Source organism: Triturus cristatus, chromosome 1_1 (genome assembly GCF_964204655.1).
Source record: "Triturus cristatus chromosome 1_1, aTriCri1.1, whole genome shotgun sequence".
Taxonomy (NCBI): domain Eukaryota; kingdom Metazoa; phylum Chordata; class Amphibia; order Caudata; family Salamandridae; genus Triturus; species Triturus cristatus.
Genome location: NC_140579.1, coordinates 1,053,464,283 through 1,053,489,395, shown reverse-complemented (window position 1 = coordinate 1,053,489,395; position 25,113 = coordinate 1,053,464,283).

Here is a 25,113-nt window from a genome sequence, read left to right as displayed (position 1 = left end):
AGCGAAAATACCGGATTAAAAAAGAGACCCTTTACGCAGATGATCTGATGATATATACACGAGATTTCGAGGGCTCCTTTCCCATTATTCTAAATATTCTCAAAAACTTTGGAAGACTCTCAGGTTATTCAGTAAATTAAGAAAAGACGGAGATTATGACCTGGAATTGAACTACTGACATTCCATTCAAAACAAAGGAAATCAGGTATTTAGGAGTATGCGTGGTGAAAAATGTGGATGTCATGGCACAAGTAAATTTTAACCGACATATTAGAAATCAAACAATTCCTGCGATCATGGGCCTATCTCCCTCTATCTATCTTAGGGAGAACTAATTTAATTAAAATGATGATCCTACCAAATTTTACTTTTATATTTAATGCAATTCAAGGTTGAGTGTTTTAGGAAATTACTTGGGAAACTGAGTACTTTCATATGGGCTAACAAACGTGTAAGAATCGCCTGGAAAAAACTTTAAAAAAACAGATGGAGGTTTAGCTTTCCTGGATTTCCAGCAATACTGTTGGGCCTTCTAACTGAAGAACTTTAGAGTATAATTGACAAGTAGTTATCAACAGTGTTTCCATTGCTATTGTGCCTTAACAAGAGATCTCCCAGATGAAGGAATTCACTTTCTCTTGAAATTTGGTCACCCCAAATCATTCAAAAAGATAAGATTTATAGTGCTAAGTGCAGCACGCAAACTATGGATCCAAGTCAGAAGGAACCTGTGAAAACCATATTACAGTTATATGGCTCCACTATGGAAGTCTCCCGGGACTCCACTTTGCTTTCAGGATGCACTAGCTACCTTGATTATAGATGCGTGAATAGGAAAATTGAGCCAGCTCTTTGAAGAGGGTACATGATCTCGTGGGAATCCCTAGCAAGCTCTACATATAATAGGGTCGCAAGATTTAAAGTATTATCAAATATCGAGTTGGTCTCGGGAACAACTGAATATGGGGGCCAGAATGGTAGGAGGAATTACAAAGTAGCAAGACACAGAAGAAAGACGTCTCCAAGTGGTATTGGATTTTGATACAAGAGGAAGATGGCCCCCACACATTGCCAGAGGAGATTTGGAAATCGGACCTGCCAACGTCAGAATTACTATCCTTTGGCAAGTATCAATGTCTACACTTTGGTCATCTGTGAGATATGTACCCGTGAGGATCAATCATTTGTTCACTTTGTATAGGGCTTACTGGTGTCCAAGGAAACTATCGAAACTGGGTGAGAAGATAACCAGGTGTTGTCCGTATTGTGACCTTGAGAAGGCAGATTATGTTTATCTATTTTGGCAGTGTCCAGGAATCCAACTTTTTTTTTTTTTTTAAGTTTCTTTTTATTGAAAAGAACATATTATACATTACATTAGACCACATCGACATTACACCAATAAGTATCAGTTTTCATCTGATAACAAGGCATATATTTGAGTATTTCCCATTTGTACTGTATCCATATCTTACGCTCCCTTGAGCAAGCATTTTAATCCTCATCTTCATCAGATATTGAAGATCGACTCTTGGCAACTGGAGCTGTGCATAGGAGTCCCTTATATCATTCCAGGAATCCAACTTTTCTGGCAAGAAGATTTTAACAAAAGTAATGAAAAAAGACATAGAGGTAGGCCTGACTTTGATTCTTCTTGGTATCTTAGAGGGTGAAGGGTTAAAGGGAAAGTTGAGATAATCGCAATCCCAGTTATTACTTTGATAATAATTGTGCGCAGGGAAATCTGCATTAAATGGATATCTAGTACTTCGCCCCTTGCTTAGAATTGGTTACCTCTGCAAAGCATATGGGTAGACTGGACTGTATGAATGGATCAGTTAAGAGGGTTACAATGTGAAACCATCTTCTAACTGAGAAGAGATACAATATCATGAGTCGGTTTATGAGATTTCAACAGTCCAAGGATTAAAGGCAAACCTTAACAAAGGAGGAATTTTGTGCAGTGGCTCCCACAAATCCTCTATTATTTGGTTGAAGGAGGCTGATTCAGGAGGTTATAGCCCTTGGTGGCTCTGGGTTACATTTGTAGTTTTGGATTGCACCTCCCGCCTAATGTCGCATACGAGGAGAAAAAAATAATTATTACAGTGCAAACCTTCCACTGTTACGGTTCAACACCCAATTCATTGCCTACAAAGGTAATCTGTAAGATTTCATGCCACAAAATAAGTTTTCAGTCTTTAATACAGTGCAATAATAATCCACCTTTAATGGCCTTCTGGATTTAATATGAGTTTCATAATAAATAAATCAAGCCCTTTTCATAGTTCATAATAGACAGATCATACACATGGCATCTGACGTAGCTTTTCACAATAAAGCAATCAGGCCAATAGCCTCTACTATTGGTTTGTCGCAAAACCCAACTCAAACTAAATGTATTGTGCATAAGCATTCCCATAAAGTATCCTTTAGGTATACCATAATACAATTACAAATATGTTTGAAAGTAGTTATTAAAACAATCTAAAATCCCTACTCAATGGACCTAATAAGGTTAATCATATTACAAATCTTCTATGACCACGATTTGTTTTATTGGGTCACCAAGCCCCAAACCCTTGCCTACTAGGGTAATCAGCCTGTAGACAGTAATACTAGTTTAAAGGCTTTAAGACGGTGTAATATCAGTCCACCGTTAAAAACCTATTGCCTCTAACACATATTTTTCATAATAACTAAGTTCTGACCTAATGGCTTTGCCATAACTTTTCAGAATAACAAGATCAAACCTATGGATTCTGACATATGTTTTCCCAATGAATACTTAAGGCCTATAGTCTTTACCATTGGCTCAACACCATAACCAGCACAAGCCTACTGAAGTGTGCTTAAAATGGCAATCATCATACAGTTATAAAATTCCAAATATGTGCAAATTTAGAGTTGACAAAACAATACACAAAGTCTCTCGCAAAAAAGAGTCTAACAAGGATTATCACAGTGAATCTCTTTAACCCGTAGGGTTTGTCATAGGAGATGACCAAAACTCTTATCTTCTATGTTTGCCTGTAAGATTTCATTTAACAACATACCTGTCTACACCCTGTAACATAGTGTGTCAACAGTCTACTGTGAAAGGCCTATTGGGTTTAATAAATTATTTCACAATGTATAATCCAGAGCTATTGCCTTTGTCAGAACTTTTATAATAAACTGATCAGCCCTACGTCATCACATATAACTTTTCCCAGTGAACCAATCAAGCGCATAGCATTTATCATTGGCTTGTCCCCAACGCAGGCCTACTCTACTGAGCGTAAGCTTTCTCACAAGGCAGCTATCAGGCATACAGTCATAAAATTTCAAATGGCAACTGAACATATTATCTCTTATATTTTCTCTCCAAAAAGAGCCTAACAAGGATTATCGCAGTGCAAATCTTCTATCCTCGCATCAGAGAGGATAACCAACAACTAAACTCTTGATTTATTTGGTAATCTGTGAAATCCCATGTAACAAAATACCCTTCTGCAGTGTTTAAGACAGAGTCATAACAATCCATCTTTAAATGGCCATTGACTTCACATCTGTTTTTCACAATACATGTCTCAGGTCTACTTTCTCTACTGAAACTATTCATAAAAACTAGATTGGTCCTGAAAGCCCAATCATTGGCTTGCCTAACTAACTTGGTCCTGCTGTATTGTGCATAAGCTTTTCCCACAAGGCCAAAAGTGCAATACAAGCAAGCACTCTCTTTCAGTAGAAGCACACAAGTTCTTGCCCAATCAAATTCTGTTCTTAATAAAGCAACCTGTGCATGGAGCCAAGCCCCTCTCTCAGTCAATCAATCAAATAATATTTATAAACTGCTACTTATCACCCCAGGGGTATCCAGGTGCTGTGCTATGGGTCTCAGTCAAAGACCAAGGTCTTGAGTCCCTTCCTGAAGTGATTGATCAAGGGTAAGGTACACAGGTGGAGAGGGAGGGTGTTCCATGCTTTGGCGGCGAGGTGAGAGAGTGAGTGTCCTCTGGGGCGGCTACGGTGGATGCGCGTGGTCTGTGCGAGGGTGAGGTGTGTGGAGCGCAGGTTTCTGGTGGGTTGGTGGAAAGTCAGGCGTGATTCATGTAGTGTGGTCTGATGTTGTGTAGAGCTTTGTATGCGTAGGCCACAAACCTAAACTGGCATCTCTTGTGGATGGGGAGTCAGTGGAGGTCTTGGAGGTGTTGGGTGATGTGTGTTCTCTTGGACAGGTTAAGGATCAGTCTGGTTGCTGCATTCTGTATTGTCTGGAGTCTTTGCATGAGTTCAGAGTTTGTGCTGGCATAGAGTGCATTGCCGAAATCGAGTCTGCTGGTGATGAGGGCCTGCGTCACCGTTTTGTTGGTTCTGGTGGGGAGCCACCTGAAAATCTTTTGGAGCATGCAGATGGTGTGAAGCAGGCGGATGCGATGGTTTGGACTTGGCATCTCATGGAGAGTTCTCTCTCCAGTATGATGCTGAGGTTGTGGGCATTGTCTTTTGGTATACGGGTAGATCTGACCTCCAACGGCCACCAAGAATCATTCCAAAGGGCGGTGTGACTGCCGAAGATAAGGACTTCAGGCATGCCCATGTTCGATTTGAGGCAGTTGTCTTTCATTTGTTTATCACATAAGGTCAGGCAACAGCTATGCTGTCAGGCCAGACCAAGAAGGGGCTCAGCACTTAAAGAAAGGGTTAAATGAGTATCAGAATAACTGCATGTATTTGGGTATATGCAGGGCTTTAAGTGCGATGTAAAAACTGGGGGGGTCTCTCAAAAGGGTGTGGCCAATGTAATTAAGGGCATAGCATAAAAACAGGTAAACTAAAAATCTGTATTTAGAATAGTGTGTATTTTGTATTTTGCTGTTTCTGTCATTGGATCCAGATATATGACACAACAAGTAACATCACACCTACAACAAGTCAGGACTATTGGCTTTGTCAATAGTTGTTAGTTGCATAAGATAAATAAGCAGCAACTATGGCTTATATATATTATTGAAAAAGCTTCCACTTAAAGCCCTGGTGACACCACGATAATGTTACTGCTCCTGAGTTTCAAAAAGAGAAGGGAAATCCAGATGGAAAATGACTGTCTTTAAAGGATTTTTCTTCCCCTTCAACGCTCGCCTGGCATGACATAATGCCGTAACTTCTCCACTTGTGAGAAGTGAGTAGTGTGAGCATGCGCACATCGATTGTGCCTGCTGTCACTGCAGTCTGGGAAAAAACGAAACGCCTGTGCCTGGGCACAAAACAGAGCCCGATAGAGACCCGTTTGGAGGCCCCCTTTAAAAAACTGCCGTGCTCGTGAGACGCGGCCCACTGAAAGCCCTGGGCATATGCTGGTTTCTGATGGTGTGTGTGAATTACCTTTACTGCCTGTGAGCCCGTTATTTATTGTCATGTCATGCATTAATGTTACACTACATTGTTTGGGTATGGCGGTCGATGTTTGTGCTTGTATTTATATCTGAGAATGTCTTTCCATCAGGGCCATCCTGTAGTCTGCGACATTGGCCTTGTGTTTGTATTAAGTATCCGAACTTTAGAGCACGTACCAGAATTGGGGTACAAAGCAACGATGAAGATATCCAGGACTTTGTGTCTCGAAAACTGCGACAATTACACTGGGTGTGTGTTTTTTGACATTTTGAGCTCGACATTACATATCGTCAGAGCTTTTGTTTATACTACACTGGTTGCTTCTATTACTTTCAGGGACGTTGTTAAGTGACATTATCTTTGTGCGTCAGCAGGTTTTCTCTTAAACTTTGGATTTCACAATCCAGTAAGAGGCGGCTTCTTAGAAAGCAAAACTGGGAACTTGACCTTGAAGCCGTATCCTCAAAAAAATCGTAAGGCACGCGCTCCCGCCTCCTCCCTCGCGAGGGCAGGCCTCGACCTGCTGCAGGCGAGGAATGCCGATTCACGTCAGAACGGTGGATGAGAACACAGTAGGTGCACGCTGTGCGTTCAGGCAACCTCCACGATGTATTATGGTGTGCTCTCAGGGGTGACAGAGGAACAGGCTGTCTGAGAGGCTGCGGGGGGAGGAGGAGGGGCACTATAATGTTTGTGGTTTCAGGGTTAGTGATGTGCACCAAGGAAGCTCCTTACACCAGGTATGTTGCCGAATTATTTATTTATTATGTATACTCGGGAGCGCCGGAGCGGTGCTCTGCTCTGTTTGGAATCCGGGCGCCAAATCAGCCGATAATGGCCGCCGCCGGACTTCCGCCTACGTCACACGCCGTGCGCGTGGACGACTAGACCGCTACACCACATCTCCCCCCTTTTACAACAACCCCCAAAGAAAATGTACAGTCTTACTTACTGTCCATAACGAACTCTCCAAACCTCCTGGGCAGATTGACTCTTCTGCCACACCGTGTACGACAACTGAGACCTCCAGTGCTCGGAGTGGAATCAGTATGTCCCTGATTGGGTGCTTCCTCACCGTCCATGCGTCCTGCTTCCCTTCTACTTTCCAGATCTGTTCCCGCTTGGGTGCTGAACGCCTGTTCTCTCATCTCCTCTCTCTCCTCTTGCACTGTTCTCGGTGGTGGGCTGCTCCCCTCCTCCTTGGGACTCTCCGGGTTACCTCCTCTCCTCGGTGAGGTGTTAGCTGTTTCCTCTATGGTGTTGCTCAAACCTGCTGAGTTACATCTTGCCATGCGATCTTGAGACCATATTTTCCCGTCGCTGAGGAGCCTGACCTGGAATATGGTTCCATCACTTGAAACGGGGGTGTGAATTTACTATCTCCTTCCTTCTTCTGTGTTGGCAGCTTGATTCTCACCCATTCGCCCTTCTCTAGTGTGACCTCTTTGGTGTTCTGTTTGGTGTCGTAGTGCTCTGTGTACACTGCCTGAGCTCTCTCTAAGTTCTTCCGCACTACTGCCGGAGACCAGTGGCTTTGCACCGTGAGACGTTTCCATGCCACATTGTCCTTCGTGAACGGTTCTCTTCCTCGCAGTATTCTGAATGGACTGTATCCTGTGGTGGTAGGCGTAATCCGATAAGCCCACATCAGTCTTTTCAGTTCTTTCTCCCAGTTCATGCCTTGGCTGATCGCTGCCTGTACCGATCCCATGATCACCCGGTTAAATCTCTCCGCTAATCCATTTCCTGCCGGGTGATATATCGGTGTATGTCGCACAGCAATGCCATTACTTTCCCTGTAGGCTTCCCATTTAGATTATGTAAATTGCGGGCCATTGTCACTCAAAATACCTTTGGGGATTCCTTCTCTTATAAAGATCTCTGTTAGGACAGCTAGTATTGTTTCTGTGTTTTCAGTCACGCCGATCTCCGGCCACTTGGAGTACCGGTCTATGACAACCGTGATATATTTCTGAGTCCCTTGTGCATCTTGTATGGGTCCCAGAATGTCTATGGAAATCTCCTCCCATGGGTTTTCCGGAACATCGTATCTACCTAGGGGCGGGCGTAATAACTTCTGGGTCTTGTCCGCATTGCAACACTGCTCGCACGCCCTTACATGCCTCTCTATCATCACGTCCATCCCGGGCCACCAGTAGTCTTCCATAGCCCTCCATTTGGTTTTTACAATACCCAAGTGTCCTTCATGTGTGATGGATACGATGTAATTCCTCAGGGAGTAGGGAGGGATGACCTTGGTACCCCTAAACAAGAACCAGGGTTTGTCCCCTATCGACAGTTCTTCTCGGATTTCCCAGTACTGTTTCAATTCTTCCTCCAACAATCTCTTGTCCGGCCAACCACTCGTCACATATGCTTTTACCGCGCTAAATTTCACGTCTTTGTCGTATTCATTTTCCCATTCTAGGGCGCTTATGGCTCTTTCCGGGTCCCCTGTGAGGGCAACTGCGTACTCCTCCCATCCTCCTTCTCCTTGGTCTTCCGCTCTCTCCTTGGATGCAGCCCTACTCAAGAAGTCCGCTACCTTGTTCTTGTGTCCAGGTAGGTACTCCACAGTATACACATAGTCAAGGAGTCTCAGGGTAATTTTAGCAATCCGTGGAGTGGCATGTTCATGTCCGCTTGACGTGAGGACCTTCACCAAGGGTTTGTGGTCCGTGCGCAGAAGGAACTTTCCTCCCCACAGGAACTGCCGGAATCTCTCCATTGCCCACACTGCTGCTAGCATCTCCTTTTCAATCACACTGAATTTTTGTTCATTGGGGGCCAATGCTCTGGAGGCGAAGCTGATTGTGGAGATCACTCCCGCTGTGGATTGTTGCGTGAGTACTGCCCCCAAACCTCGATCGCTAGCATCAGTGGTTAATATGGTCTGCGCGTCGGGGTTGAATCCGTGTATAGGCACTGTGTCACTGACGTTGTGTTTCATCTCCTCGAACTCCTGTTGTTCCCTTTCAGTCCATTGGAATGCTGATTTATCCTTCAGAAGTAAACGCATGTTATGGGTCTTGGATGCAAAGTGTGGAACAAATTTACTATAAAACTCTGCCATCCCCAGGAAAGTCCTGATGTCTTCCCTGTTCTTGGGTGTGGGAGCATCTCTGATAGCTGTAACATTGGATGCTTTGGGTTCGATACCCTGTTGACTTATTTCGGGCCCCAAATACGTGACTTTGCTCACTCCAAACTTACATTTGTCCCATTGGGCGGTGAGTCCGTTTTGCATCAGTATGGTGAGCACCTCCTTTAACTTCATATTATGGTCCTCCCTGGATGTTCCCATCACCAATATGTCGTCCTGGAAATATTGGATGCCTTCTTTCTTGTGGAACAGCCGGTGCATCAGTTTTTGATATACAGCGGCCGCGGAGGCTAGCCCAAAGGGCATCCTTAGGAATTTGTAGCATCCGAATGGCGTGATAAATGACGTCAGGTGGTTGCAGGAGCGATGCAAGGCAATCTGGTGGTACGCTGAAGTCAGGTCGATAGTGGAGAACCATTTCGCTACCTGGGTTTTTGCCAGCATTTCGTTGATCCTGGGAAGTGGGAACTTATCCACCACGATGTTTTTGTTCAGTTCTCTTAAGTCGACGGACAACCTCACCTTGCCATTTGGTTTCTGCGCCACCACCAAGGGCGCCAGCCATTCCGCATTGTCGATAGCCTCTATCACGCCGTTATCTTCTAGTCTCTGCAACTCCTCCTGTACGGTCGTCCTGGTCCTGAATGGTATGTTACGTGCTTTGTGAGACACCGGTTGTGCCCCTTCTCTCAATTGGATTCTATGCGTGTACTTTGCCATGCGTCCTATGGACTCTCTGAAGACCTCTGGAAACTCTTCCTTTCATCGCTGTGCTGCATACTCTGGTCCCTCTTCTGTAATAAGGACTTGCGTGTGTCCTCCTGGGTTCAACTTCATTCCCAGGGCTCCTTGATCCTTCCAGCCCAGTACCGACGGTCCCTTTTCGGCCACATACAATTTCCCATCGCACATTCTCCCCTTGAACTCGAAGGACAAGGGACAAAACCCCACCATGGGAATAGGCTCTCCAGTGAATGTCACTGGGTGGATGTCTGTGGGCTGTAGATGATAATTTGTTCTTGGGACGAACTCCTTCTCCCATACTTTCCTCTGGATTATCGTGTAGGGTGATCCCGAGTCAGCAACCATGGTCACTTGTACCCCTCCGATCGTCATCTCGCATTTCGGCTTCTTGTCGGTGGAACATTCTATGCCTAGGACCTGCTCTTCCACTATTAGGATTCCGTCTTTATCTTCCTCATCCTCTTCTTCATTCTCCTTGTGCCCCTCTTGTGCCACATACTTCACTTCGCCTCTAGGGGACTTCCTCCTGCACACTTTCTCGTAGTGTCCTAAGAGTCCGCAGTACGAGCATTTGGCACTGAATGCGGGGCATCCCTTGTCGTTGGCGGCATGAGTGGTGCTGCCGCATCTGTAGCAGGTATTCCTACTCCAATTCCGTTGTCCTTGTGGTCTTCAGGTTCTAGTATTGTACTTTTTGTAGTTCCATGCTCCTTGTTGTCCTGGAGGTTGTTTATTGTCGCATGTCTTCCTGTCCGCTACCTTGCACACTGCTTGCCCTTGGCTGCTCTCTTGCTTGGCTGCTTCTGCACACCTCTTGGACAACTCCGCCTTTTTTACTAAGGCCACCACTTCCTTCAAAGGTGCATCGCCGTTGACCCACAGCTTCTCTTGTATTGAGGGAATTACTGTGTGCATGATGATTTGATCCCTTATCAATTCTTCTTGTAAGATTCCAAATTTGCACGTTATGGCTAATTTTTGTAGGGCCGCCACATATTCATCAACCGATTCCCGTTTTTCTTATTTCCTGTGGTAGAAGTTATACCTGTCTATAGCCGTGCACACTACCGGGCGATAGTGTGCATTAAGGTCTTCTTGCGTGTGCTTGAACACGTCATCATCCGTTGCTGCTCTTTCCTCTTTTACCAGGTTTTGGTATACTCTTTGTCCCGCCGGGCCCAAATTGTGGAGTAGAATTTTCTCCCGCCTGGCACTCGAAAACTCCGCTTCCCCCTCCTCTTCTAGCGCCGAGAGATAATTCAAGAAGTACTGTTTACAGTCCTCCCACGGCATCTCGGGTTCTCCCCCTTTTGCCAAGAACGGCACCGGGTTCGTCAACGAGAATGTCTGAGCACTCATGATCTCCCCGGTAGCAGCGCGTTTCCTTGTATTGGCAGGGCTGTCTTGGAGTTCTGCACCCTGGGCGTCCCTTAGACGCATCTCGTCCTCCTGGCTGGAATCCCCACTCTCCGCGTGGCTGTCGCTTGGCTGCGCCAGGGTCAGGACGCCCCTACTGGGGTTGACTGGCCGGGGGACCCTTACTCTCCCGTGGGCGGCGTGGAAAATGTGGCCTGGGGCCCCTGTATGCAGGGTGGCCGGCTACTGGCGAAGTGGACTGAGATGCCTGAGCAAGTGGGGCTTGGCGCCGGGGCGCACTTACCGCTGCTCTGGCGCGCTCCCGGTGACCTGTACCTTGGATGGCGATCTTGGTATTGTGAGCTCCCACGTGGGTTCCAAGAGGGGTGCTGGGTGGCACTTCACCACCTCGTCGCCATTATAATGTTTGTGGTTTCAGGGTTAGTGATGTGCACCAAGGAAGCTCCTTACACCAGGTATGTTGCCGAATTATTTATTTATTATGTATACTCTGGAGAACCGGAGCGGTGCTCTGCTCGGAATCCGGGCGCCAAATCAGCCGATAATGGCCGCCGCCGGACTTCCGCCTACGTCACACGCCGTGCGCGTGGACGACTAGATCGCTACACCACAGGAACAACTGCAGTAAAGTAGGTACTAGGGTAAGGGTTGCGGCGGAGTCCGGCGGGGGCGAATATGGGCCAGGCCCGAACTGCATTCCTTCCGGCTCCTGTCTGTGCTGCAACACCACGGCTGATTAAACAGACTCTATGCAATGCATGCTATTGTACATGCGTTCAATTTCGCTTCACTCTCCAGACGCACACAACTCCGAAGACTGGCTGACTAGCTAACTGGATAATTGGTATTAAGTGATATGAATAGATTTCCTTAAACGCTCGAAACTAGCATTTCTTACCAGCAATCGAAGTGCATTAAAAAAAGTGTGGGAACTGTGATGCTGTGATTGGGGTCGGGGTCAGCGAGCGTGGGGGTGAGGTCAAAGGTTTGACTAAAAAATCTAAGCATTCTGTAAGTTTTTTAACTGTCAGTTTGCTACATATAAAATAATGCGTAGCTTAAATGAAAAATAAATAAAAAGGTTATTACTCAGAAATGCATTTTAGTACATTATGAAACCTCTATTAGTTTAATGCACTGCAGAGGTCTGTGTGTAACCAGAGAGCTACAGAATTAAATCTTGGTTGGTGTAGTGGAGAATAGAGACTTGTGTAGTTTTAGTGCTACGAGGGCACAGCCTGTGACAGAAAGGACAGGGAGTCATTATTTTAAACTTGCATTACACACAGTATAAGATAGTCTGCTACAAAATGCCCAAAAAGGTTGACGATAAAGTGGTGCTTCCAAAATATAGATTTTAGTAAATCTTTTACTGTATTGATGAATTTATTTTACATTGCCGTCCCTTCAACTCCTCCAGGGGCAGTAAGGACTATATAAATACAATTAAAAGCAGGCACTTCACAGCTTAGGGGCCGATTCCGATTCGGGTCGGAAAGCACTCCGACGGATCCGGATTGTTTTCCGACCGAGCCGGAGTCCTGCAGTCCGACCGAGCGAGTACGATGCGGCCGTATGCTGCCGGACTCGGTTGGGTCGGACTCCCATAAAAGTCAACGGGAGCCGGTCGTACGACGCGTACATGGGCTCCCATTGACTGAATGGGTACGTCGCGGACAAGTGCGCCCCCTACAGTGGGTACGCGTTGGTGCCATCCGCACCGTACATGCTGTGTCCGAGTTGTAGGGCTGCGGGTGACAGGGGGTCCGACGCGGACCCCCAAAGGCAACCACCCAGACAATTTGCGAGCCGGACAATCCGGCTCGCACAGGCTGTCCGACGCGTGCATCGTACTGGCTCGGTCGTGAATCGCATCCATTGCACGCCACGGTTAGCTTACAACCGAGACGTATGGAGCGGTTCGGACCCGGAAACGACTCGGTCGGGGAATTTCATGTAGCTCGCATCGTACTTGCTCGCTCGTACAGCTGTACGAGTCGGCTGGAAAACACGCGTACGGCTCGTAGTTTTTCCGGCCAGATCACGTTAGGTGCCCTTCCGACCCGGATCAGAATCGGCCCCTTAGTTGTTAACTCTTTGCACTACCACGCAAAAATAATAAGTATTTGTAATTGATCCAGCGCGGGACCGGAGAGAGAAAAAGAAGGAAATCATATAACTATCCTCCCTGCGTCGCAGACCCAACTTCACACTAGCTCATTCACACATGCAGTCATTGGTGGGGCCCATAACACCAACACTCACACGTCTCCACTCAGGAGGGATGATGATATCGCGCTGGACATGTGGGGGGTACCTTATAACCAATAGGGAAGAAAAAGTTATTTTACAGAATATACATTAACATTTGCCTCCTATAGATTCCTAATCTCAAACATCAAGGCACTCCCGGAGATGACATAGTCCTTATGTTACAAAGTCTTGGTTTTACTTGTATGATTAGATTGTTCATTTTAAACCGGTTTTTACTATCCATGCCTTTGGCAGCCCACCAAGATCCTATCCTTGACCAAGGACATGGTGTACAGGGTTCGTTAGGAGGTTCACGGAGCCATCCGAGTCTGCGCCGTAGGTATTGCGCTCACGAGACGGTGGGCACTTCTGAACTAGATTTTCGACTCCATTTTGTGGTAGGCCCAAATGCTAATTTAAGCGAAACAAACACAAAGGAATAATTAATACAAAGAAATAATGATTCTAATGTTATACCCTCACTAATCCCTTTTTATATTAGTGTTTTCCTAGCATATAGCGACATTTAAAGCGATAATATTCACCTTTTGGATCCACTCAGGTATGCAAACATCACATAAGCAACATAAATCATGCGATATCTATATCACATGTACTACTATTAACTATTAATATGCGTGCAACATAAATCATGCGATATCTATATCACATGTACTACTATTAACTATTAATATGCGTACATATTTTAATCATTCGAGTTATTTTGCCATGCAAATAGCAATTTCCCCCGTGTAATTTGTGTTTGCAAAGGTTGGGTTAGGATAACACACCACACTGTTAGTAAAATTATAATCAGTAAGTTATATGGTTAGTCTTTTCATGCAAAAATAGAGGAGGTATACAACATTTCGTTCTACCTGCTCCATCAATGCCCCCTTTGGTGATTTTTAACATCACCACATTACCTTTAAATTTGGAAAAAGTTAGTAAATGGAAATTAATTCAGTTCTCTTAACATTTTGTTAGTTCACATTACAGTTTCACCTGTTTCCTCTTCACTTGTTTTTCTATACATGTTCTCTGTCTACTCTTCTAATTCTACTTCTTCAAATTGTCTTTCTTTTCTTTCTTTCTCTCTTTTCTTTACAGTTTCTCTTTATATGTTATTTCGTAATTTTCTTCTTTTGCTACATAGACATCCTAATCTTAAAATTAATACTAAAATAATCACACGTTACTGGGAATAGAATTTCACCAATAAAGGTACTACCTAATTTTAATAAAACGTTCCTAATAGTAGAAAACTTTTGCTTAATCTTTTGCAAAATACCTTCAGCCTCCAGTGGAACAATCTCCTCATGCAAATCAGTTATATTTTTAATATACGTCTTCAAATCTTGACTTTCGTCAGGAATGTAAGTACAACAATGTTGAACCTTCAGCATTCCACAGACTCCACCCTCTTTTGCCAAAATTATATCAAGGGCAAGTCGATTTTGCATTACCATGGCTCGCATGGCAACCATTTCAGTGTTTACCAATAAAAACCCTCCAGCAGTGTTTGTTGACAAGCGATCAACTACTGTTGATAATTTTCTAATTTTATGGGCATTCAGAGATCTTCCAACTGCTGGTATCAGTGCTCCAAAAATGTCGCCTACGATTTCTGACCAAGATTCTCTCCTTCTACGTGTTAGTTGTCTACCTATTTCATGTGCACCATCTTTTCCTCTTCCCACATGGAATATCTTTGGGAAAACCAGGCCTAGATAACATGGCCATACCAGTGATTTGGCAATCGATAATATGCTTTGTTCCCGCAGATGAAATATAATCCAGGAAAAACCGGATCATTTCCTCCTTTAAATCCCCATCCTCCCATGATTCTATCATCCTCCTTCTTTAAACTACAAGTTAGATTGTTTCTAAATATTGACTCTAATGTTAATTCTTTATGAGGTAGTGCATTCATCATCGGATGAATAATCTGGGGATGATAAACCCCTGGCGACAAATGGTGGGTCTGAACAAGGATTATAAGTTTTACAATAAGGAATACGGCCATGCCTACAGAATAGATTACTTTTTGACAGATATAAGACTGGGGAAAAAGTTAAAGGGGGTAAGTCGTCAACCAGAACATCTCTCAGACCACTCTGCAGTAAAACTAGAGCTCTTACTGGAAAATATCCTAACACCACCCAGATGGACCCTTGATAGGTCCCTACTAGGGAAGCAGGAGATTGCAAATAAATTGAAGCAAGACCCCATAGAATTTATTTTAATAAATAGGGACTCTGCTTCTTTACATACTATATTGAACACTTATAAAGCTTTTATATGAGGGAGGTTGATTAGTTATGGGACACATAGGAGGAGAGAAAATAATAATAGAGTGGACCGGAAGACTGGTGAAACACACAAAGAGCTGATTAGCTGCAATGACCCTGCTAAAATAACAGATTTATATCTATACTTAACAATGATTATAAGATTTACACACAAACACTAGCTAAAAGACTAGACAAAGAAAAAGACTTCCCTTTAACTATTATTAATGTAGATGCTGCCAAGGCTTTGATAGAGTGAGTTGGCCATTTTTATATGCAGTCATAGAAAAAAGTGGATTAGGCAATACATTCCTTAATGCAATAAGATAGATATATAAAACCCTGTCGGCCAGGATATTAGTGAATGGTTCCCTTACATCAGAACTAGAAATAAATAGTTAGAGGTACCCGCAAAGGATGACCACTATCTCCTTTATTGTTCAATTTACATATTGAACCCCTCGCTTGAAGGATTAAGAGCGAAAATACCGGATTAAAAAAGAGACCCTTTACGCAGATGATCTGATGATATATACACGAGATTTCGAGAGCTCCTTTCCCATTATTCTAAATATTCTCAAAAACTTTGGAAGACTCTCAGGTTATTCAGTAAATTAAGAAAAGACGGAGATTATGACCTGGAATTGAACTACTGACATTCCATTCAAAACAAAGGAAATCAGGTATTTAGGAGTATGCGTGGTGAAAAATGTGGATGTCATGGCACAAGTAAATTTTAACCGACATATTAGAAATCAAACAATTCCTGCGATCATGGGCCTATCTCCCTCTATCTATCTTAGGGAGAACTAATTTAATTAAAATGATGATCCTACCAAATTTTACTTTTATATTTAATGCAATTCAAGGTTGAGTGTTTTAGGAAATTACTTGGGAAACTGAGTACTTTCATATGGGCTAACAAACGTGTAAGAATCGCCTGGAAAAAACTTTAAAAAAACAGATGGAGGTTTAGCTTTCCTGGATTTCCAGCAATACTGTTGGGCCTTCTAACTGAAGAACTTTAGAGTATAATTGACAAGTAGTTATCAACAGTGTTTCCATTGCTATTGTGCCTTAACAAGAGATCTCCCAGATGAAGGAATTCACTTTCTCTTGAAATTTGGTCACCCCAAATCATTCAAAAAGATAAGATTTATAGTGCTAAGTGCAGCACGCAAACTATGGATCCAAGTCAGAAGGAACCTGTGAAAACCATATTACAGTTATATGGCTCCACTATGGAAGTCTCCCGGGACTCCACTTTGCTTTCAGGATGCACTAGCTACCTCGATTATAGATGCGTGAATAGGAAAATGGAGACAGGGTACATGATCTTGTGGGAATCCCTAGCAAGCTCTACATATAATAGGGTCGCAAGATTTAAAGTATTATCAAATATCGAGTTGGTCCCGGGAACAACTGAATATGGGGGCCAGAATGGTAGGAGGATTTACAAAGTAGCAAGACACAGAAGAAAGACGTGTCCAAGTGGTATTGGATTTTGATACAAGAGGAAGATGGCCCCCACACATTGCCAGAGGAGATTTGGAAATCGGACCTGCCTACGTCAGAATTACTATCCTTTGGCAAGTATCAATGTCTACACTTTGGTCATCTGTGAGATATGTACCCCTGAGGAGCAATCATTTGTTCTCTTTGTATTGGGCTTACTGGTGTCCAAGGAAACTATCGAACCTGGGTGAGAAGAAAACCAGGTGTTGTCCGTATTGTGACCTTGAGAAGGCAGATTATGTTTATCTATTTTGGCAGTGTCCAGGAATCCAACTTTTCTTTTTTTTTTTTAAGTTTCTTTTTATTGAAAAGAACATATTATACATTACATTAGACCACATCGACATTACACCAATAAGTATCAGTTTTCATCTGATAACAAGGCATATATTTGAGTATTTCCCACTTGTACTGTATCCATATCTTACGCTCCCTTGAGCAAGCATTTTAATCCTCATCTTCATCAGATATTGAAGATCTACTCTTGGCAACTGGAGCTGTGCATAGGAGTCCCCTATATCATTCCAGGAATCCAACTTTTCTGGCAAGAAGATTTTAACAAAAGTAATGAAAAAAGACAGAGGTAGGCCTGACTTTGGTTCTTCTTGGTATCTTAGAGGGTGAAGGGTTAAAGGGAAAGTTGAGAAAATCGCAATCCCAGTTATTACTTTGATAATAATTGTGCGCAGGGAAATCTGCATTAAATGGATATCTAGTACTTCACCCCTTGCTTAGAATTGGTTACCTCTGCAAAGCATATGGGTAGACTGGACTGTATGAATGGATCAGTTAAGAGGGTTACAATGTGAAACCATCTTCTAACTGAGAAGAGATACAATATCATGAGTCGGTTTATGAGATTTCAACAGTCCAAGGATTAAAGGCAAACCTTAACAAAGGAGGAATTTTGTGCAGTGGCTCCCACAAATCCTCTATTATTTGGTTGAAGGAGGCTGATTCAGGAGGTTATAGCCCTTGGTGGCTGTGGGTTACATTTGTAGTTTTGGATTGCACCTCCCGCCTAATGTCGCATATGAGGAGAAAAAAATAATTATTACAGTGCAAACCTTCCACTGTTACGGTTCAACACCCAATTCATTGCCTACAAAGGTAATCTGTAAGATTTCATGTACCAAATAAGTTTTCAGTCTTTAATACAGTGCAATAATAATCCACCTTTAATGGCCTTCTGGATTTAACATGAGTTTCATAATAAATAAATCAAGCCCTTTTCATAGTTCATAATAGACAGATCATACACATGGCATCTGACGTAGCTTTTCACAATGAAGCAATCAGGCCAATAGCCTTTACTATTGGTTTGTCGCAAAACCCAACTCAAACTAAATGTATTGTGCATAAGCATTCCCATAAAGTATCCTTTAGGTATACCATAATACAATTACAAATATGTTTGAAAGTAGTTATTAAAACAATCTAAAATCCCTACTCAATGGACCTAATAAGGTTTATCATATTACAAATCTTCTATGACCACGATTTGTTTTATTGGGTCACCAAGCCCCAAACCCTTGCCTACTAGGGTAATCAGCCTGTAGACAGTAATACTAGTTTAAAGGCTTTAAGATGGTGTAATATCAGTCCATCGTTAAAAACCTATTGCCTCTAACACATATTTTTCATAATAACTAAGTTCTGACCTAATGGCTTTGCCATAACTTTTCAGAATAACAAGATCAAACCTATGGATTCTGACATATGTTTTCCCAATGAATACTTAAGGCCTATAGACTTTACCATTGGCTCAACACCATAACCAGCACAAGCCTACTGAAGTGTGCTTAAAATGGCAATCTTCATACAGTTATAAAATTCCAAATATGTGCAAATTTAGAGTTGACAAAACAATACACAAAGTCTCTCGCAAAAAAGAGTCTAACAAGGATTATCACAGTGAATCTCTTTAACCCGTAGGGTTTGTCATAGGAGATGACCAAAACTCTTATCTTCTATGTTTGTCTGTAAGATTTCATTTAAGAACATACCTGTCTACACCCTGTAACATAGTGTGTCAACAGTCTACTGTTAAAGGCCTATTGGGTTTAATAAATTATTTTCACAATGTATAATCCAGAGCTATTGCCTTTGTCAGACCTTTTATAATAAACTGATGAGCCCTACGTCATCACATATAACTTTTCCCAGTGAACCAATCAAGCGCATAGCATTTATCATTGGCTTGTCCCCAACGCAGGCCTACTTTACTGGGCGTAAGCTTTCTCGCAAGGCAGCTATCAGGTATACAGTCATAAAATTTCAAATGGCAACTGAACATATTATCTCTATATTTTCTCTCCAAAAAGAGCCTAACAAGGATTATCGCAGTGCAAATCTTCTATCCTCACATCAGAGAGGATAACCAACAACTAAACTCTTGATTTATTTGGTAATCTGTGAAATCCCATGTAACAAAATACCCTTCTGCAGTGTTTAAGACAGAGTCATAACAATCCATCTTTAAATGACCATTGACTTCACATCTGCTTTTCACAATACATGTCTCAGGTCTACTTTCTCTACTGAAACTATTCATAAAAACTAGATTGGTCCTGAAAGCCCAATCATTGGCTTGCCTAACTAACTTGGTCCTGCTGTATTGTGCATAAGCTTTTCCCACAAGGCCAAAAGTGCAATACAAGCAAGCACTATCTTTCAGTAGAAGCACACAAGTTCTTGCCCAATCAAATTCTGTTCTTAAGAAAGCAACCTGTGCATGGAGCTCAAGCCCCTCTCTCAGTCAATCAATCAAATAATATTTATAAACTGCTACTTATCACCCCGGGGGTATCCAGGTGCTGTGCTACGGGTCTCAGTCAAAGACCAAGGTCTTGAGTCCCTTCCTGAAGTGATTGATCAAGGGTAAGGTACACAGGTGGAGAGGGAGGGTGTTCCATGCTTTGGCGGCGAGGTGAGAGAGTGAGTGTCCTCTGGAGCGGCTACGGTGGATGCGTGTGGTCTGTGCGAGGGTGAGGTGTGTGGAGCGCAGGTTTCTGGTGGGTTGGTGGAAAGTCAGGCGTGATTCATGTAGTGTGGTCTGATGTTGTGTAGAGCTTTGTATGCGTAGGCCACAAACCTAAACTGGCATCTCTTGTGGATGGGGAGTCAGTGGAGGTCTTTGAGGTGTTGGGTGATGTGTGTTCTCTTGGACAGGTTAAGGATCAGTCTGGTTGCTGCATTCTGTATTGTCTGGAGTCTTTGCATGAGTTCAGAGTTTGTGCTGGCATAGAGTGCATTGACGAAATCGAGTCTGCTGGTGATGAGGGCCTGCGTCACCGTTTTGTTGGTTCTGGTGGGGAGCCATCTGAAAATCTTTTGGAGCATGCAGATGGTGTGAAGCAGGCAGATGCGATGGTTTGGACTTGGCATCTCATGGAGAGTTATCTGTCCAGTATGATGCTGAGGTTGTGGGCATTGTCTTTTGGTATATGGGTAGATCTGACCTCCGACGGCCACCAAGACTCATTCCAAAGGGCGGTGTGACTGCCGAAGATAAGGACTTCAGGCATACCCATGTTCGATTTGAGGCAGTTGTCTTTCATAAATATCACAGTAGTACTTGTGTAAATGTTTTTTGTTTATCACATAAGGTCAGGCAACAGCTATGCTGTCAGGCCAGACCAAGAAGGGGCTCAGCACTTAAAGAAAGGTTTAAACGAGTATCAGAATAACTGCATGTATTTGGGTATATGCAGGGCTTTAAGTGCGATGAAAAACTGGGCGGGGTCTCTCAAAAGGGTGTGGCCAATGTAATTAAGGGCATAGCTTAAGAACAGGTAAACTAAAAATCTGTATTTAGAATAGTGTGTATTTTGTATTTTGACTTGTATTTTGCTGTTTCTGTCATTGCATCCAGATATATGACACAACAAGTAACATCACACCTACAACAAGTCAGGACTATTGGCTTTGTCAATGGTTGTTAGTTGCATAAGATAAATAGGCAGCAACTATGGCTTATATATATTATTGAAAAAGCTTCCACTTAAAGCCCTGGTGACACCACGACAATGTTACTGCTCCTGAGTTTCAAAAAGAGAAGGGAAATCCAGATGGAAAATGACTGTCTTTAAAGGATTTTTCTTCCCCTTCAACGCTCGCCTGGCATGACATAATGCCGTAACTTCTCCACTTGTGAGAAGTGAGTAGTGTGAGCATGCGCACATCGATTGTGCCTGCTGTCACTGCAGTCTGGGAAAAAACGAACCGCCTGTGCCTGGGCACAAAACAGAGCCCGATAGAGACCCGTTTGGAGGCCCCCTTTAAAAAACTGCCGGTGCTCGTGAGACGCGGCCCACTTAAAACCCTGGGCATATGCTGGTTTCTGATGGTGTGTGTGAATTACCTTTACTGCCTGTGAGCCCGTTATTTATGGTCATGTTATGCATTAATGTTACACTACATGTTTTGGGTATGGCGGTCGGTGTTTGTGCCTGTATACAGGGCTGGACTGGGAACCAAAACTGGCCCTGGCAAAGTGCTCGGCCGGCCCCCCCGGGCTTGGGGGTGCCGCCGAGCTCTTTGCCAGGGCCGGTTTTCGGCCGATTTGGTTACAGGGCCGATTTTGCAGCTAGGCTGCAAAAACGCCCCTGTAACAAAATCGGCCCCTAGGGGCCGAAAACCGGCCCCTACCCGTGCGGCGCACCTGGGGATTGCCGGGTGCCCGCTACGGCCATTCCGGCCCTGAAGCCGTGTCCTCAAAGAATCGCAAGGCACGCGCTCCCGCCTCCTCCCTCGCGAGGGCAGGCCTCGACCTGCTGCAGGCAAGGAATGCCGATTCACGTCAGAACGGTGGATGAGAACACAGTAGGTGCACGCTGTGCGTTCAGGCAACCGCCACGATGTATTACGGTGTGCTCTCAGGGGTGACAGAGGAACAGGCTGTCTGAGAGGCTGCGGGGGGAGGAGGAGGGGAACAACTGCAGTAAAGTAGGTACTAGGGTAAGGGTTGCGGCGGAGTCCGGTGGGGCGAATATGGGCCAGGCCCGAACTGCATTCCTTCCGGCTCCTTTCTGTGCTGCAACACCACGGCTGATTAAACAGACTATGCAATGCATGCTATTGTACATGCGTTCAATTTCGCTTCACTCTCCAGACGCACACAACTCCGAAGACTGGCTGACTAGCTAACTGGATTATTGGTATTAAGTGATATGAATATATTTCCTTAAACGCTCGAAACTAGCATTTCTTACCAGCAATCGAAGTGCATTAAAAAAAAGTGTGGGAACTGTGATGCTGTGATTGGGGTCGGGGTCAGCGAGCGTGGGGGTGAGGTCAAAGGTTTGACTAAAAAAACTAAGCATTCTGTAAGTTTTTTAACTGTCAGTTTGCTACATATAAAATAATGCGTAGCTTAAAAGAAAAATAAATAAAAAGGTTATACTCAGAAATGCATTTTAGTACATTATGAAACCTCTATTAGTTTAATGCACTGCAGAGGTCTGTGTGTAACCAGAGAACTACAGAATTAAATCTTTGTTGGTGCAGTGGAGAATAGAGACTTGTGTAGTTTTAGTGCTACGAGGGCACAGCCTGTGACAGAAAGCACTGTGAGTCATTATTTTAAACTTGCATTACACACAGTATAATATAGTCTGCTACAAAATGCCCAAATAGGTTGACGATAAAGTGGTGCTTTCAAAATATAAATTTTAGTAATCCCTTACTGTATTGATGAATTTATTTTACATTGCTGTCCCTTCAACTCCTCCAGGAGCAGTAAGGACTATATAAATACAATTAAAAGCAGGCACTTCACAGCTTAGGGGCCGATTCTGATTCGGGTCAGAAAGTACTCCGACCGAGCCGGATCCGGATTTTTTTCCGACCGAGCCGGAGTCCTGCAGTCCGACCGAGCGAGTACGATGCGGCCATATGCTGCCGGACTCGGTTCGGTCGGACTCCCATAGAAGTCAATGGGAGCCGGTCGTACGACGCGTACATGGGCTCCCTTTGACTGAATGGGTACGTCGCGGACAAATGAGCCCCCTACAGTGGGTACGCGTTGGTGCCATCCGCACCGTACATGCTGTGTCTGAGTAGTAGGGCTGCGGGTGACAGGGGGTCCGACGCGGAACCCCAAAGGCAACCACCCAGACAATTTGCGAGCTGGACAATCCGACTCGCACAGGCTGTCCGACGCGTGCATCGTACTGGCTCGGTCGTGAATCGCATCCATTGCATGCCACGGTTAGCTTACGACCGAGACGTACGGAGCGGTTCGGACCCGGAAACGACTCAGTCAGGGAATTTCATGTAGCTCGCATCGTACTTGCTCGCTCGTACAGCTGTACGAGTCGGCTGGAAAACACGTGTACGGCTTGCAGTTTTTCCGGCCAGATCACGTTCGGTGCCCTTCCGACCCGGATCAGAATCGGCCCCTTAGTTGTTAACTCTTTGCACTACCACGCAAAAATAATAAGTATTTGTAATTGATCCAGCGCGGGACCGGAGAGAGAAAAAGAAGGAAATCATATAACTATCCTCCCTGCGTCGCAGACCCAACTTCACACTAGCTCATTCACACATGCAGTCATTGGTGGTGCCCATAACACCAACACTCACACGTCTCCACTCAGGAGGGATGATGATATCGCGTTGGACATGTGGGGGGTACCTTTTAACCTATAGGGAAGAAAAAGTTATTTTGCAGAATATACATAAACATTTGCCTCCTATAGATTCCCAATCTCAAACATCAAGGCACTCCACCCACTTGGTCGACAGACCAATTAGTTGGATTGGTTGATGGTGATTTAGAACCAGCTAAAACACATTTTAAGACTCAGAATCTTTTATTCTCTTTAACGAAAAATCACAAACTCAATTTCTGTTAATCAATATTTGTTTATCTAAGATTTCATTGCAATTAATATTAGCATTTGTTTCATCAAAAGTTTTAGAATTTTCTAGATCAATTAATTAAAATCGCCGGACATTATATTTACCTATTCTTGCTATCTGGATTTTCTCTAATTCATTGGCTCTGCTTAACCGAATTAGCCATTAAATTGTCCAAATAAAGCAGGTCAAAGCTCAAAGACCGAAAGTTCTTTGCTCAGCACGTTACAGTCCCAAAGATCTCCATAGGACCAGAAATCGTGCAAGCATAAGTCATCGCCAGCATAGACAGCATCGACCGCATCCACCGCAACTACCCCTCCCTATTCTACTACTCTTTTTATAATAAATTTCAGGATAATGTGAAACAATTTTAGGCGGAGAAAGTCTGTGATTGGCTGATCGAAAACGTCCAGTTTTTGTTCATTATGGTTTCTCATGAATTTTGCTGTTTCACTCCCGGAGATGACATAGTCCTTATGTTACAAAGTCTTGGTTTTACTTGTATGATTCGATTGTTCATTTTAAACCGGTTTTTACTATCCATGCCTTTGGCAGCCCACCAAGCTCCTATTCTTGACCAAGGACATGGTGTACAGGGTTCGTTAGGAGGTTCACAGAGCCATCCAAGTCTGCGCAGTAGGTATCGCGCTCACGAGACGGTGGCCATTTCTGAACTAGATTTTCTACTCCATTTTGTGGTAGGCCCAAATGCAAATTTAAGCGAAACAAACACAAAGGAATAATTAATACAAAGAAATAATGATTCTAATGTTATACCCTCACTAATCCCTTTTTATATTAGTGTTTTCCTAGCATATAGCGACATTTAAAGCGATAATATTCACCTTTTGGATCCACTCAGGTATGCAAGCATCACATAAGCAATCAAGCGATCTCTATACCACATGTACTACTATTAACTATTAATATGCGTACATATTTTAATCATTCGAGTTATTTTGCCATGCAAATAGCAATTTCTCACGTGTAATTTGTGTATGCAAAGGTTGGGTTAGGATAACACACCACACTGTTAGTAAAATTATAATCAGTAAGTTATATGGTTAGTCTTTTCATGCAAAAATAGAGGAGGTATACAACATTTTGTTCTACCTGCTCCATCAATGAACCATTTGGTGATTTTTAACATTACCACATTACCTTTAAATTTGGAAAAATTTAGTAAATGGAAATTAATTCAGTTCTCTTAACATTTTGTTAGTTCACATTACTGTTTCACCTGTTTCCTCTTCTCTTGTTTTTCTATACATGTTCTCTTTCTACTCTTCTAATTCTACTTCTTCAAATTGTCTCTTTTCTTTCTTTCTCTCTTTTCTTTACAGTTTCTCTTTTTATGTTATTTCGTAATTTTCTTCTTTTGCTACATAGACATCCCAATCTTAAAATGAATACTAAAATAATCACACGTTACTAGGAATAGAATTTTACCAATAAAAGTACTACCTAATTTTAATAAAAAGTTCTTAATAGTAGAAAACTTTTTCCTAATCTTTTGCAAAATACCTTCAGCCTCCAGTGGAACAATCTCCTCATGCAAATCAGTTATATTTTTAATATACGTCTTCA